Genomic DNA, 16,606 nt, shown 5'->3' on the forward strand with positions numbered 1-16,606 from the left:
GATGTGTACACATTAGACAACTAAAGGATAGTCCCAAAGCAGTCATCAGGTGAAAAATAAGATGCTTCCTCTTAACTTAATTACATATTTATGCTATCTTTGTAGCTTTGTTCTACCATCCTGTTATTCCAGAGTTTATAGAAATCCTTAATAAACATTGCTAAAAATAACATCCCTCAGAGACACATATGACTTACCTTGATAATGATGGTTTCATTGCTTCTCTTATTTTATTTGTGCAGCAGGTGATCATTAAAATTAAGCTCTTGATTAAAATTACCCAGGGTAATTTATCTCAGGTTGCATTCTCACTTAACAAGTGAAGAGATTCATAAATACTAATGGGGCTGAAGTTCTCACCATGCTTGCTAATTCCTTGGGATAGAAGGTGTTATGTTAGCATGAAATCATGGTAATTAACTGGAATCCAACCACCGAGTACCAAGAGACATTCACAGAGTCATTAGAAGTTGTGATAAAGAAATTGTCACTAGTATGCACATTTGATATAAGGTTTAATTACCAAAGAATAAATCTGGGCCTGAATGGATTTTTTAATGTAAGGTAGGATGTTCTCTTATTTAGCTTTCTTCCATTTTAAATGTTCATTAGCAGCAGCATTGCATAGCAACAGAATCCTCCCATGTAAGAAAAGTGGTAAGTTCCTAGAGTAAATGTGATCAGGATTTACTAAATGTTCCCTGGACTTTTCTTTTGCTCACATCAAATTGATGAAGACCATCTTGCTTTGCCCTATTGTCGTTATGCTATAGAAGATTAGCCCTTATTGCTTTAAAGAGGGAGGACTTCAAGCTGCTCTTCTGGGGCTACTTTCAGTTCTGATAACCCCAGAAGATCATGTCCAGCCAAGGAAGAGCCGGAGCCATGTCCACTCCCTCAAGGGCCCGAGAGAATCATTACCTGGCTTAACACATCTCCAGGCCACTGAAACTCTGAGATGGTGACCCCAATGGTCTAAGAGATAGAACTTTATCCAAAAATCACAAGTCTCTCGACTCTTCCATGGCCAAAGCTGATGGATGACTTTTTTTTTTTAAGACACCCATTATTTTACAGAAAAAGGGTCATTTATTACACTTGAGAGAAGAGAAGGGGCTTAGTCCCCTGACAATTCTAAAAGAGAAAATTTGCACGTAAGAGCCAGTGCTACAGTCTTTCACATCTTACTGAACCCCCAGGCTCTCTCCTACACGTGTGTTGCCACGTCTCACCTTCCTATGAAATGTGCAGGCACCATTAAATTTGAGAATTGCATTAGTGTAGCCTTTTATTCTTTAGGGCAAGAGCATTAAGAAAAACTGTTATTGAAGTTTTCCATCAGATGTATTGAGAAGTAAATGAATTGCCACCCTATTAGAGCTGTTCTAATGTTCTCTAAGCATATTATTTGCACATTTGATTGTAAGCCATCAATAAGTACTTTCCAAAACTTTTTTCTTAGCAGGAAGAAATGAAGCAGGAGTATATTCCTAATAATGGAAACTTGCACAATGAATTTGAAACACCCAAGGTAAGCATGATTTCAGAATGCCACGTAATAAGGGATACATTGGAATAATTATCTCTTTCTTAGTAATAATTGCCATTTCTATGAGAGGTAGATGGAGAAATCTCTGTAGAGATTATACTTTTAAATAGCTATATTAAAAGAAATTATGAGATGACTTTTGAAGTCTGGCTGCAATTGAAGTGGATTTGGCCAGGCCATTACCATCACAATAGGATTTTTGAAGTCAGTGCAGAGGGTAAAAGAGCCCATTACAGACAGGTCACCTGATTCAGTCCTAGAGATAATATGAAATTGTTCCATACAGTAATGTCTGCGGGGCTTTGTCCAGACTAGACTGAAATAGATACCCGTAGTTCTAATAACCTTCTTTCATTTTTAGCTTGAAATTCTATTTCCTAATAGCAGTAATGATTAGGTTGCCTACCCATTCATCTTCTATTAAAGATGTAAAAGAAAGCAGGATTTTGGAACCACCAGGCTCAGAGGAACATTGCTCACAGGTCCTAGGTAACAGCAAGGTGGTGGCTGAGGTTAGATCAAGTGCTTTTTAAGCCCCAACTCCTCTAGCACCTGGTAGAGTAAGGTTTATTCCACAGGTAACCTGAGGAAATGAAGAGGACCCTGAGGAACAACGAAGTGAGGCGGATGGGCTGTTTCAAGGGTGACGAAGGTATACCTGGAATTGCAGAGATATGTCCCTCTCCCGGCTCCCTGAGCAGGAAATAGATGTCTGAGTATGATGTTCTGCACTGTGGCTCCCAGATGTCACATTAATCAGTCTGCAATTCAGTGTCATAAATCATATCCTAATTGTTCCACTACTACATGGGTAATTAAGTCATGGAAAAAATAAAACTCACATAGTGCTACATGAAAATATCACCGCCTGATATCATTTCAACAGGATGGCACTGGTCCCAGCCACAGTCAGGGCCACCTCCTAGACATTTTTATGTTATTCAACACTTGATGCTACCACCTCCGGGGAAGGTTATCTGCATTCCCCCGACCCCTGGACTCCTGTTCACTTCATGAACCAGCATCCTCCAAAGATTCAGTACCAGCACCCTCTGATTCATATGACAGACCCTGCCTTCCTCAGCACCTCAGCAGACATGGGAGGAAGAACAAATGTGGGAGGAAAAAAATCTGAGAAGTCTTTGCCATCAGCAGGTTTGAAGACATGACAAGCATCTCTTATTTATGAAAAAGTTACCGTAACACACTGAGTGTGAATTGTTTGGGTAAAGCAAGAAAGCATGGTTTGAATTTGTGCTCCGATTCAGTGGAGAGAGATGAGAAATGCAGAAATATGCGGCAGCACATATGACAGACCCCGTTTGTACTTCTGAAATTTAACTGGGGAGATGTTGGAGACCAGGAGGTGAAGGCTGAGAGCTAACATGAAGGCTAAGTGACAACTAGCTCAATGCGATTTCAGAATTAAATGTTAAGTTGACCTCATTTATCCCTGAAGCCTCTTGTGGATAACAACATACTAGTTATTATTTTTCAAACTAGATTATAAACTCCTTGAATTTAATGGTCTAATGTACGTACTGCTGGTATTAATCACCATAATATCCCCAAACTTAGAATGGTATTTGGACACAGAAGGAATCCATTGTGTTAGATACATGAATAAAGGACCTAAGAGATGACTGCAAATCAGAGATGTGCACCTATGTGCAATAAAATAGAGTTTTTACTTACAACTGTGTCTTCCTTCCTTTCTGCTAATAGTTGTTTAAGTGAAAAATCACCCATTTCCTTATGTTTACTGAATTCAGAAAAGAAAAAGGGAGGGAAAAAAAAGTGAGTAGTAGTAAATGCTGCCATCAATAAGAAAGCACATAGTCCTAAAAGCAAAGCCAGACATTTTCCCAGGGTGCTTATCCAGACGCTACGCTAAACATTTTACATATATCATCTCATTAATACACTAAAATCTCTATGGAAAAAAAAAGTCTGCTGTCGTTTTCCAGATTTTCAGGGTGAAAAAAAAAAAAAGCTAAAGAGCCCGAGTGACCTGGCATCTTATCCAAGGATTCACAGCTTAAGAAGTGAAGGTCAGCCTTGAACCCAGAGAACTCCCTTTCCCAAGATTCACTTTTCTTTGTCCTCCTGGAGACTGGTAAATCCTCTCTACCACAGAAAATCCTAGACTTGCAGCATGGAATCTGGTTGAATCATTTGCTGTTAACACCTGCTCCACTTGACGGAGGATCCCCCCAAGGCAAGGTGTCTGCTCTCAGCACCACACCCCCCCCCCTTTAAAGTGTGTTAAGACATGAAGCAGATGAAGCATTTTTATTCCACTTACTAAACAGGTTTCCGCTTCTTGATCAGCATCAGCAGAAAAAATGAACACGACTTTAACTGGGACACACACACACACACACACACACACACACACACTCAGTTTGGAGTCTGTTCTTTTCTAAGCCTGTTCCGAGTTTCCTCTTCCCTTCTTCCGCTCTTTTGAAGTCTAGTATTCGTCAAAACTCTGGGACTTCAAGGCCTAAGTACTACCACAAGCTTTCTTTTGTTGTTATTCAAAGACGAGAACTTCTTGGAAGATAACTAGCCAGGTGCCACTTCAAGTTTCTCATCACAATGTTGAATAAAATCCCGCATAACGGGAACCTCAGTCAAGAGGAGGAGGTGCTAGGGGATGATATAATCAGATGCTGCCCTTATCTCCAAGCCTCTCTCTATCAGAAAGGATTTACCCGTCTCCTGAGGGACAAAGAAAAGTAAACCTCAGAAAAGAGTACTCACGCTGGCAGGAATACCAATGCCCCAGGGTGACTGTAGCAATAAAGGGAGTTTGGTGCATCCAAGGCATGTGCTCCCCGACATCAGAAAGCCATATCAAATGAAAGATGTTTATTGGATTGGCCTCCAAAACAGACAAATGCCCAATCGCATAGCTGATGAAAAAATTAGCTCGCTACTAAACATTAAATGGATCAATAATCTATTAACTCTAATCTTGTTAGCAGAGAGCTTGCAGTAGAATACGTGACCTGCCTTTTCAAGCGGGCTTCCTTCAATGTCTTTGACTAAAATAATTTAACTTTTCTGTATTCAGCAATGATATACTTAATACTTCAGATTAATTCAAAATGGCTTTGTCCCCTTCTTCAAAGGCTGTTCACCTTCAAGGCCTTTCGCGATCACTGCATATGTACCATTCTGTGCAGGTGATAATAATACGATTTTTATTTTATGGGCAGAAACCACAGCAGAGGCTCAGACAATATTCAGTAAATCTCCACAGTCAAGATGAAATGTTATGAAGTCCTTGATGACAAATCATCTTTTCAAAGTCACCGTCTTATCAGCCGGAATATTCTCAGCTTCACCCATCTATAAGTAAGGATGGGGACAGAATCAGAAACCATCCATGCCTAGAAGTTCTGATGGAGAGGGGCAGGGTGTTAGGTTGGAGAAAATGTGCTTCGGGTATAAAATGTTCATATTTGTACAAGTTTAAAAAGAACTTATCTTTTAAAATAAAGCCAAGATGGGGATGAATTTGGGGGAGGACTGACAGTTTGCCAAGTAAACCTAAGCTCCTGCCACGATCAAATCTACTCAAAAGACGACTTGGGAAAAGGGACAGTCCAATGACTTCAGTCTTGGGAGAGCAAGAGAAGGAAAAACAAAAGTTCTAGAATATACTATGTTCCCATAAAGCCAACAACAAAAGCCAAAAAAACAAAGGGTCAGGAATAGAAGTCAATTTAGGCCAGAAATATGGAAGTTCCACCTAGAATTTAGGGTGAACAAATGTTGAAATGACTGTCCAAGCAGGCTTCATGAAACTTCAAGCTAGAAAAGCAAATATAGGGAAGCAAGCAGGGCCCAACCTGACAGCAGGTAAGAGTTCATGGAGCCTTTTGGAAAAAAGGGAAGAAAAGAAGGACCAAGATCATCAGTGGGTACTGAAAGACCCTGAATCAGCGGAAATCCTTGGGCAATCACTCACACATCCTCAATATTTAACAACCATCTTTAATCTAGCGCTGGGCCAAATGCTAGATTTGAAAATAACGTCACCATCCGACTCTCAAGAGTCTACGGTCAAATGAGAATAGTCCGGGTTCTAGATGGATATGGTCACCTGTGGCACACAAGTGAGAAATCGTCCCAAATGATTCATATAGTCAAGGTCAAGACAAAAGCAGAAACCAAGAATCATTGGGGATCCTTCTTTTGGACATCTTGAAAGGAAAAGCAATTAGAAGAGAAAATGAATATAGAAAACTTTTCCCCATTATAAAATCTTTTAGAAAGTTAAAACTTCCAGAATGTTTTTTTTAAATTTTTTGGTTGAATGTTTATAGAGACTGAACTCAATCTAATCAACTGCTATATTCTTGCCTTGTTCTTCTTGCTGTTTTGGATTTCTATACCAGTTTCCAGTTAGCAATCAGGCAGAATTAGAGTTATTATAAATGTGGAACAGGATTACTTGAGTTAATTATAGCGTAACAATAAGTTTTGTTACTTATTTGCTATGTGGCCTTGAGCAAATACAACTTGTGTGACTCTTCAGTTTCCTCATCTGTAAAATGGAGTTAACTGACTTCCTATGAAATCAGGAGTGTTATGAACAGCATCTGGAACAGAATATGCACTCAAAATATTGATGGCCTGGCCACACATCCTTAGGAAATTAGCACACTCCATTTTATTGATCATCTCCTTTGCTGAGCAAGCTTTTGGGTCTTGTGTGGTCCAAGTTATTATTTTTGCTTTTGATTGCCTATGCTTTTGGCATCATAACCAAAATGTCATTGCCAAGGTCAGTGTCGAGGAGCTTTTGGTTTACTTCTAGGATTTTTACAGCGTCCAGTCTTACATTGAAGTCTTTAATTCATTTCAAGGTAACTGTTGCATACAGTGTAACACCAGGGTCCAATTTCAGTGTGGATATCCAGTTTTCCCAACATCATTTATTCCCTCATTTTGGATTTTTGACATGTTTGTCAGATATGATGATGTGGGGATAAGTTTATTTCTGAGGAAACAATCAACCAAATGAAAAGGCAATTGGGGGATGCCAACCATGTGACTGATAAGTATCCAAGTGTATAAGTAATTCATACCACTCAACAGCAAAGATAAAAAAACAAATAATCTCAATTAAAAAGTGGACAATGGACCTGAACAGATATTTTTCCCAAGAAGATATACAAATTGCCAACAAGTATGTGAATAGGTGCTCAACATCAGGGCCATGCAAATCAAAACCAAAACAAGACAGTACCTCACACCAATAGGAATGACTATCAACAAAAGACAAGAAATACCTGTTGGCAAGGATGTGAAGAAAAGGGCAACTATGCACTATTGGCAGGAATGTAAGTTGGTAAATAAGGAAAACAGCAAGGATTTTCCGTTAAGAAATTAAAAATAGAACTACCTGCCCACTTCTGGGTATTTATCCAAATGGAATGAAACAAGCATGTCAAAGAGATACACATCCATGTGTTCATTGCAGCATTATTTATATAGCCAAGATACAGAAACAACAATCATCCACTGACAAATATGCAAAGAAAAAAATGTGATATATATACACATACACACACACACACACACACACCCCTTTACACACAGTGGAATACTATTCAGCCATAAAAAAGAATGAAATTCTGCCATTTGACATCACATGGATGAAACTGAAGGACATACTGCTAAGTGAGATAAGTCAGGCACAGAAAAACAAGTACTGTATGATCTCAATTGTGGTGTAATCCTAAAGAGTCCAAATCAGAAGAAGAGAATAGAACACTGGTTACCAGGGGCTGGGGTAAGGCAGAGTTGGGGGAAAATAGATAGTAAATGAAGGGCACAACCATTTACTTGCCAAATGAATAAATTCTAGTGAACTAATATACAGCATGATGACTATAGTTACTAGTACTGTACAATTTACTTGAAATGTGTGCCAATGGATTATTAATTTGATTGTGATAAACATTACAATATATATGTGTATCAAAACACATATATTGTATATTGGGGGATGCAAACCATGTGACTGATAAGTATCCAAGTGTATAAGTAATTCACACCACTCAACAGCAAAAAGAAAAAAATAATCTCAGTTAAAAAGTGGACAATGGACCTGAACAGATAATTGCTGTACAATTTAAGTATATACAATTTTTATTTTGAAATATACTTCAGTAAAGCTAACAGCAAAGTTTTGAAGCAAGAAACATTAAAAAAAATTTCTCAATGTTTGATATTCTATAAAATTGAATGAAAATATGTGTCTCATATGTTTCAGCTTATGGCAATTTTTAAAATTCTATTTCTGTAAAGAAACGCACTAAACAAAAGAGAAGTTACCACATTAAGAAATTTTTATCAAGTAATTATAATTTTAATCACTTTCTAGGAATTATTTCAAAGTGAAATCTGAATTGTGGTTATTAAACTAATTTCCAAAGTCCCAGTCTCCCATGCAGCAATGTAACCACTTCCTTGTCACATGACAGACCAAGCCTATAGCTGTGGCACCTGCAGTTGACAATTTCCTTTTACCCAGTGAATCATGAAAGGCCCCCTCTCATTAGCTGCTATGATTCAATGTTGATTTATAGTCTAAAGTTTCTACATGACATCGGTAACAGTAACAAAACCATCTTGGAAGCCACTTAGATAAGAGCAAAGAGGAATAATCATTTAAAATAAAAATCTTCCCAGTATAACTGACACAAAAATGGATGGAGAATCAGAAGACAAATGATACTCACAAACTCACTTTCACTAAGGGAGAGAGGAAAGAGATGTCCTAAGGGAATCATGATAATTCACTATCAGCCAATGGTAGGGTTCCAGGGTGATCCACAGCTCGAGAAGCCTGGACCTCCCTCCCTCTTGCTTATCTGAATCACAACATGCACTGAGCCCTCCGCTCATCCATCCTGGGAAGCAGCTTGGCCTATTAGAGTAGGGTCACACTAGCGACGCTGTTGGGCAAAATACTGATGATGCCTTAAGACACCAGATGTATTCACAGAAATTGGGAGATTTTATACAAATCCAAACCATGGAGTCACAGCTGGACCGTACGAAAACAAGATGCTGGTTCCAACCGTAACCATCATCAGGCAGTTGAAGTTGGGAAAATGAAGCAAAACCAAAATTCACAACCCAGAATCTGAACCTGGTGATCCTGGGCAACTTCGGCCATCTGCAATGTTATCTGTAGGGTAAGAGCAGACTTTCTGGTTTGGGCTGGGAATGTAGCTGAGCGGCAAAGCACTCGGCTCACATGCACCAAGACCTAGGTTTAATTTCCAGAACCACAAAACCAAAAAAAATTATCTGGTTTGGATCCTGATTGTATCCCTTATTGCTCTCTGTCCTTGAGAAATATTTCCTCCCTCTAGGTCTTAGACTAAAAGCCTTATAAGAATTTCTATACCAAAAAAATCTCAGTTTATCAAAAAGATTAAATATAATTATTGACTTAGTCAAGTACAATGCCCATAATGTGGTTTTTAGTAATTCTAACCATTATTAATTTGATTTTGTTACTTTATTATCATAATGATAGCCATCTAAATAGAATCCAAATTTTCCTCTCTTCTTTGAAACCATTCCTTCAAAATCTTGTAATTGAATATGAAGAAACTATGAATTTGGTAAATTATAAAGACAATTTAAAATGCAAAACAAAGCCAAACAAGCTTCTGTTTGTTTTTTATAGTTTTATTTTTTATTTGTTCTAATTAGTTATATATGACAGTTTTATATGACAGTAGTTATTTATGGTACCCATAAATAAATTTTGACACATCATACATAAATGGAATATAACTTCTCATTCTTCTGGTTGTACATGATCATGTTACTCAGCTCATGTAATCATATGCACACATAGAATGAATTAGACATTATTACCCTATCATTCCTATACCATACCCCTCCCCTTCCTTCACTTCCCTCTGTCTAAATTATCTCTATTCTTCCCCCCCACCACCACCACCAGTGTAAATTAGCATATTAGAGAAAACCCTCAGCCTTTGGTTCTTTGGGATTAGCTTAATGAGCATAATATTCTCCAGTTCCATCCATTTACCTGTAAGTGCCATAGTTTCATTCTCATTTAAGGCTAAGTAATATTCCATTGTGTATATATACCACAATATTTTTTTACCCATTTATCTATTGAAAGGTGCATGCCTAAGCTGGTTTCATAGTTTAGCTACTATGAATATAGTGGCTGTAAACATTGATGTGGCTATGTCACTGTAGCATGCTGATTTTAAGTCCTTTGGATATAAACCTAGGAGTGGGATGACTGGGTCAAATAGTGGGTTCATTCCAAGTTTTCGGAGGAATCTCCATATTGCTTTCCATCCTCGCCAATATTTACTGTTGCTCAAACAAGCTTTTTATTTCCATTCTTTAAAAGGGAAAAACCTGAGAGTAAAAAGGCAGAGTGATTCTGCCAGTAACTGGTCCTCTGACCTTGGGAAAGCTACTTAAATTTCTTGGATCAGCTTCTCAGCCTGTAAAATGGAGGGAAATATGTACTTTGTGCACCTCTCTGAAGTTGTATTAAAATCTAAGATCTAACAGCATAAGTCTTGCTTTCATATTTTAAACCACTGATCTAGGATTATGATATGTAGCATTTATCCTGAAGAAATATTTTTTTAAAAACCTGTAAACAATAGGAAATTACTGAAATATCTTTCATTTTGCTTAATCTTTTAAAGTGATTTACACTAGACATATGCCATTGGATGTTTCCCCTGAAGTTTAGAATAGTAGAGACTGTTTTGTCACACAAACTATATTTCTCTCACAATATGTTACAGCAAGTGGTAAAAAGAAAGAACAATCATATTACAAATAATATAAAAAACAGGGTGCACTTGAACAAAAATGTTAAGAAAACGCAACAAGAAAATAAGCTGGTTGTGTTAAGGTCAAGAGAACGTTTGCTACAAAAATCTTAATAGATAAAACTAAACATTTAAAATATACTTTAAGCCAGGCACAGTGATGCACACCTGTAATCCCAGCAGCTCCAGAGGCTAAGGTAGTAGGATAGAAAATTCAAAGGTAGTCTGAGCAAAAGTGAGGTGCTAAGAAACTCATTGAGACCCCGTCTCTAAACAAAATACAAAACAGGGCTGGGGAGGTGGCTCAGTGGTTGACTGTCCCTGAGTTCAATCTCTGGTATCCAAAGTAAATAAGATACTTTAAAAATGGTAAATAGTTATGTACTCGTCAGGTATGAATGGAAATCAACTACACTGAATTTCAATTGCTAGAAAGGACTATATATTGTCCTACTTCTCAGCGTGGCTCTCTGTACTTGGATCCATATCAGACCTCGACATTTATCATGTACTCAACAAAGGTTGATTGGAGCCTTGAAAACAAAGAGAGAAAAGCAACTTCCTAAAGCTAGGGATGTCTTAAAATTTCAGCTGTTACAGGTTTTCCCAGCCAGATACAAAACATGTGCCAAAGCCTCAGCTCAGGCAGCCTCGTGTCCAGGAACACTCCTCGTCAGGAGAGGGGTGCCCGCTGTACCTCAGACGTGACTGGCCAAGACCTTTCTTCTAAATGGAGTTCATCATGGAGTTGAGATGACTGATGTCCAGGCTTGATTTATTGCCTGCCAAGATCTTGGAGCCCATGTTATCCTTGGCCTCCGATTTAGACTGCTTGAAAATTCCAGCTGCCTTGCTTGCCTGAGCCCTGGGCCACTTTTGCTGTGACCTCTCACACCTGTGTGCTTTCCAGGAACCCTCGATCCCCAAACCACAAGCACACCAAAGGCACACCCAACACCAGCTGGGAGGAATGGATGAATTGGAACAAGAACCTAACCTTTATTCTCTCTTAAACCCAATTCCCATTATCTCTGCAGAAGATAATGGGAACAAAACAAAAACAAAGACAAAAAAGGTCTGACTTACAGAATATAAAATGAAATGAGGAAACTATGAATTATAAAATGTGCACAAAAAAAGAGAACTGCTCTAAGGCCTGAAAGAAAAAATAGTGGGGCCCCCGGCCCCCTCCCCATGGCCATCCAAAGTCCTCAACTGACTTTACAAATATGTATGCCTGTAGGACATGTGAATGGAGGCAGCAAAGAAGGCAAAGCTCCTGCCATCATGGTATTAAGACCTGGAATCACTCCTGCCTCGTTGTATTGCCTGTTAAAATACACCATGAGTTTCTCTGCCTGTACAATAAATTATAACAGATGTCACAGTTTCTTGCAGCCCAGAAATCTAGACTTGGCTTATATGAGTTATTTTGGGGTTTTTTTCCCCCCATGGTCTCAAAAGCCTGCAATAGTGGTACCTACATGAATTCTCCTGGAAAGGATTAACTGGGGAATAATCTACTCATTCAGCTCATCTGAATTCATTTCCCTGCAACTGTACGACTGGGGCCCAGCTGTCTGCTAGCTGTTGTGTGGAAACAGGCCTCAGATCCAAGAGTCTGCCCTCAGCCCGCTGCCTCCAGTGCTTCTCACCATCACCATCCCCTTCCCCCAGCCCTCAGGAAGGACCCAGGCCTGCTTCAAAACCCTTTCCCTGATTCAGTGAGGCCCTCCCAGGATAAGTCCCTTTGTTTAAATATAAATCAACCAATTTGGAGCCTTAATTATGTCAAAATATCCCTTGCCCTTAAGTCTATTGACTAGAAGTGAGTCAATTCCAATCCCTATCAAAAGGACAGTGTTGTAGGTGGGACCTGGAATATCCCTCAACACAAAGGCACATGTTGAAGGCTTGGTCTCCAGCGGGTGGTGCTTTGGGGAGGTGGTGAAAACTTTAGGAGGTGGAGCTTAGTTGAAGGAAATAGTTCATTTGGGGGTGGGTCCTTGAAGGGTACACTTGTTTCCAGACCCTTCCTCTATCTCTGCTTCCTGACCATATTTGCTCTACAACTCCCTCCCTGCCTCAGAAACAGTGGAGCCAGCCGACCATGGTGTTAAGATCTAGAAATGAGTCGTCTCTCAAAAGCTCTGCTGTGAGACAATGCAAGAAAGTTTTGAGGTGAAATAATTGGATTATGAAATCCTTATCAGTGCATAATCTGCTTGAATGGATTAGCTGGTGGGAACTGTGGCTGGAGGAGGTAGGCCACTGGGGGCGTGCCTTTAGGGTGTATGTTTTGTCCCTGGTGAGCACAGTTCTCTGTGCTTCAGGATTGCCATGTCCTGAGCCACATTCCTCTGCCATACTCTTCCACCATGATGTCCTGCCTCACCTCGAATTCAGAGCAATGGAGTTGGCCACCTATGGACCAAGATCTCTAAAACCATGAGTGCCGAAGAAACTTTTTCTCTTCTAAAACTGTTTTCATCAGGTCTTTTTGGTCACAGCAGACTAGATGCATGCACTGAAACCTCTGAAACTTTAAGCCAAAAATCAATCTTAGTTATATATTTTGTCACAGCAACAGAAAGGTAACAAAGATAGAATTATGTAGGACATGAATACCAGGGAATGGAAATCCTGAAAGCTGCTCTAGGACCTCTCTGGCACAATTACCATGTGCTATTTTTAAAATGACCAAACATGCTTATAAGCCTCCAGTCTACTCAGACCTCTGCCTGCTTCCCACATCAGTGTGGATTAGAGTGGAGAATCTCACAGTGACGAAGTACGTGAAATGTGGAGGTGATTCCAAAGTGCCAGCCCTTCTGCCTAAGCTCCCTAGCTTGCCACCCCTATAATCCACCACCAGTGGGCTCCTGGTCTCTCATCTATATGTTCAGTTCTGTTCCAACTCTAACAAATCCAGGTTAAAAGCAGGAGGAAAACATCATGCATTTCATCTTTTCCCCTTCCTCCCCTACCCAAATCCAACGAACCTTAACTAAAACCAGGTCATTCATGTTGGGATTTCCAAAATGGTGAAACCCAGGACTGTCCATTAGATTCCGTCACTCTCCAGTCATATCCCTTGCTGCTCTGATACTGAGTATCACTTCTGGTTCCCATTCTCTGCTCAGGTACCAATCTCCTGAGCCACACTTTCTAGCACACATTCTCCCATATCCCCCATTTATAGAATATAACACCTGCATTTGTTATTGCAGAAATGAGACCCAGGCATGGGTCCAAACTCCAAATTTATGCAGTTTTCTTCCTGTAGTCCTCTACAGTATGGAAGGATTCAGAAGACAAGTATCAGTGTTCCAAATGGAATTTCTAAATAGATGACTCACGCAGGCTGATTGCTAAAAGATATGTCTGTAGCCCAGACACAGATGAGCAAATGCTCTTAGGATCTTATTGAAATCTGTGATGAGCCTGCCAGGATGCAATTTTAGTGTTTTTAAATACATTTGACAGAGCTGAACTGACTTTTAATTTCATTTCTGTCGAAGAAAAAAAAAATCAAGAAATATTTTACACGAACCTATTTGTTAAATGTTCAGCACTCTATTAGAAACTGTAGGAGACAGAAAAGCCACCATCATCCATGATCTCAAAGATTTCACAATCTAGTGGTGGACACACACACACACACACACACAACATTCACAAAATAAGAATACACAATGAGATGAAAAATAAATATTTGCCGCCTATTAAGAGGTAGGCATTTTACAAAGGTGATTCTGCAGGCTCACAACTTATAAGGAATTTTTGTTTTGTTTTTGTTTTGTTTTTCCATTTAACAGATTGAGTCTCAGAGATTTCATCTAAAGTCACAGTTAGTAAAATTGGCAAAGCCAAATCTTCCTGACATCAAATCAGTGCTCTTTCCACCCAAAAAATTAAAACAGAAGAAAAAAGGCAGAATCAATCCTCACTTCCTCTTTAGATCCACTTGAGATCTGACCTTTCATGTTTTTAGCTGGTCAGGAGTAAAACCAAGCTGAAACAAAAGCCTTTATGTGACCCAAACACTGGAATATAGTACCAAGAGCGCTAGGCAGGTGAAAATTTCTAGCAGGTAACCTGGGATCAAATAATTTTCCCAAACACTGATGCTTCTCAGCCACAAAGACCTTAATGTTAATCACCTCGTTACAAAGTCACTTGACTTCAACTCAAAAGTGTAAGTGAAGAGTTATCAATACATACATGTTGTTGATTATAGTTTACACTAAATCCTCGTATCATTTCCTTTAAACATCGTAAGAGTTTGGAAGTTAGTGGGGCAATTATTTTACTTATTTCTAATCAATGAAACCAAGAACCAAACTCCCTGCAGGTCACACAGCTAATTGGTGACCAAGCTCTGTCAGTACATTACTTGACCCTGACTGGCCCACTCCAATGCCATTACAACTTGATAACACCAAACAGTGGTGGCTATATAATTTGAAGGACCCAGTGAAAAAATTAAAATTCAGACCTGTTTGTTCAAAACGTAAGATTTTCAAGACTGAAACTGCAGCATATTAAAGTGTAGGGACCTTCTTAGTAGCTGCACCAGCCATAGGACCATGAAAATGACCTTGCTGAACCAGTGCAAATAAACTAAGATCAATAATTCAAAACACTGCTAATTGAACAAGGCAAAGGGTATAGATGCATTAAAAGCTATCACTCTCCAGGAAGCACTGCGAAAGTACCTGTGATAGATGCCAACCAAGCTGTATGATCGTAATCATCCTCCTCTAAATAAATTATTCAGATTAGGAAATGCATGCCCATCAGCTTCTGGTGAAAAAAGATAAACACTTTTCTTCCCAAGTTACTTACTGAACACATTAATATGTATTATTTCCTAAATGTGATGCAGCGATACACTTCAGACCACGACAAGGTGAAAGTATGAGGACAGTTCATTCAAGAGCTGGGAAACCATCAAGTTAGCTTGTAGCTTTCAGCAAACCTACTCTACCTAGTCCGTGCTTCCAGAATATTTCAGAATAAACAATTTCTGTAAGGCAGCTAGGCTGATGTGCTCACAACAGAGTACAGAGCTGGAATTAGCATCTGACTTACTGTCAATGAACAGCAGATGTTTGCAGGTATGCTGGGATCCGGGTTTGAATTCCCGGAGAGAAATGATCTTCTGGAAGAGATAAAAGCTTATTGTTGCCTGTCACCTCTGCAGAATCCCTGCACACTGTGGAACAAACTTCATTACCTTGTGAGGCCACAAGGAAGAATCAACACATTTCCCTTCTTTTCCGGTCACCCATAATTTCATCTTACTAGAAAACCTCTTAAAATTCCAATAGTTGTCAGGAATGCTCAAGAAAAGACTTTGAACCAAAGGGAGTAAATTCAATAGAGTGTGGAGAAAGGGATATAAAAAGGTTCCTAAATGAATCAAATGTTTCTCTCCTCCCTTCCCCCGCCACCACTCTTTCTCTCCTCTTCTTTCACTTAAACTACATGTGATCTGGAAAAAAAAGAAAAAATCATTTTGATCAATCAAATCTGAATGAAGGAAAAAGTAAGCAAGTATCCATTAATTCCTTTTTTTAATATATATTTTTCAGTTTTCGGTGGACACAACATCTTTTATTTTTATGTAGTGCTGAGGATCGAACCCACTGCCCCGCGCATGCCAGGCGAGGGCACTACCGCTTGAGCCACATCCCCGGCCCTATCCATTAATTCTTCAAAACAAGTATCTGTGGATTACAATTCCTTTTTGAACACCCTGTACTTAACCAAAAATGCTTCCATATTTTCAGGGATTTGCTGCACCAGCACCGGCTGCCACCGCTCTTAGCTTGGCTGCTATATCAATATGCCATCAACTGGGTGCTTAGCCACAAACACTCAATTCTTACGGTTCTAGAACTGTGAAGTGCAAGATTAAGGTGCCAGGACATCCTGTGTCTGGTGGAGGCTGCTTCCTCCCTGGCACCTGCCAGTCTCCGTGCTATCTCCTCACAGCGTAAGGGAGGAAGCAGGGTCTCCCCAGACTCTCATGAGGACACGAGTCCCATTCAAAAGGGGCCCAGCCTCAAGACCTCATCTAACTCTAACTACTTCCCAAAAACCCACAGGGGCAAGGTTTCAACACATGCATTCATACAGTTTTCTGGAATCAGCAACACTCCCACAACCTTTGTCTTTTATGACACCAATG

Source organism: Spermophilus citellus (assembly GCF_964194105.1).
Source record: "Spermophilus citellus genome assembly, chromosome: 15".
Lineage (NCBI taxonomy): Eukaryota > Metazoa > Chordata > Mammalia > Rodentia > Sciuridae > Spermophilus > Spermophilus citellus.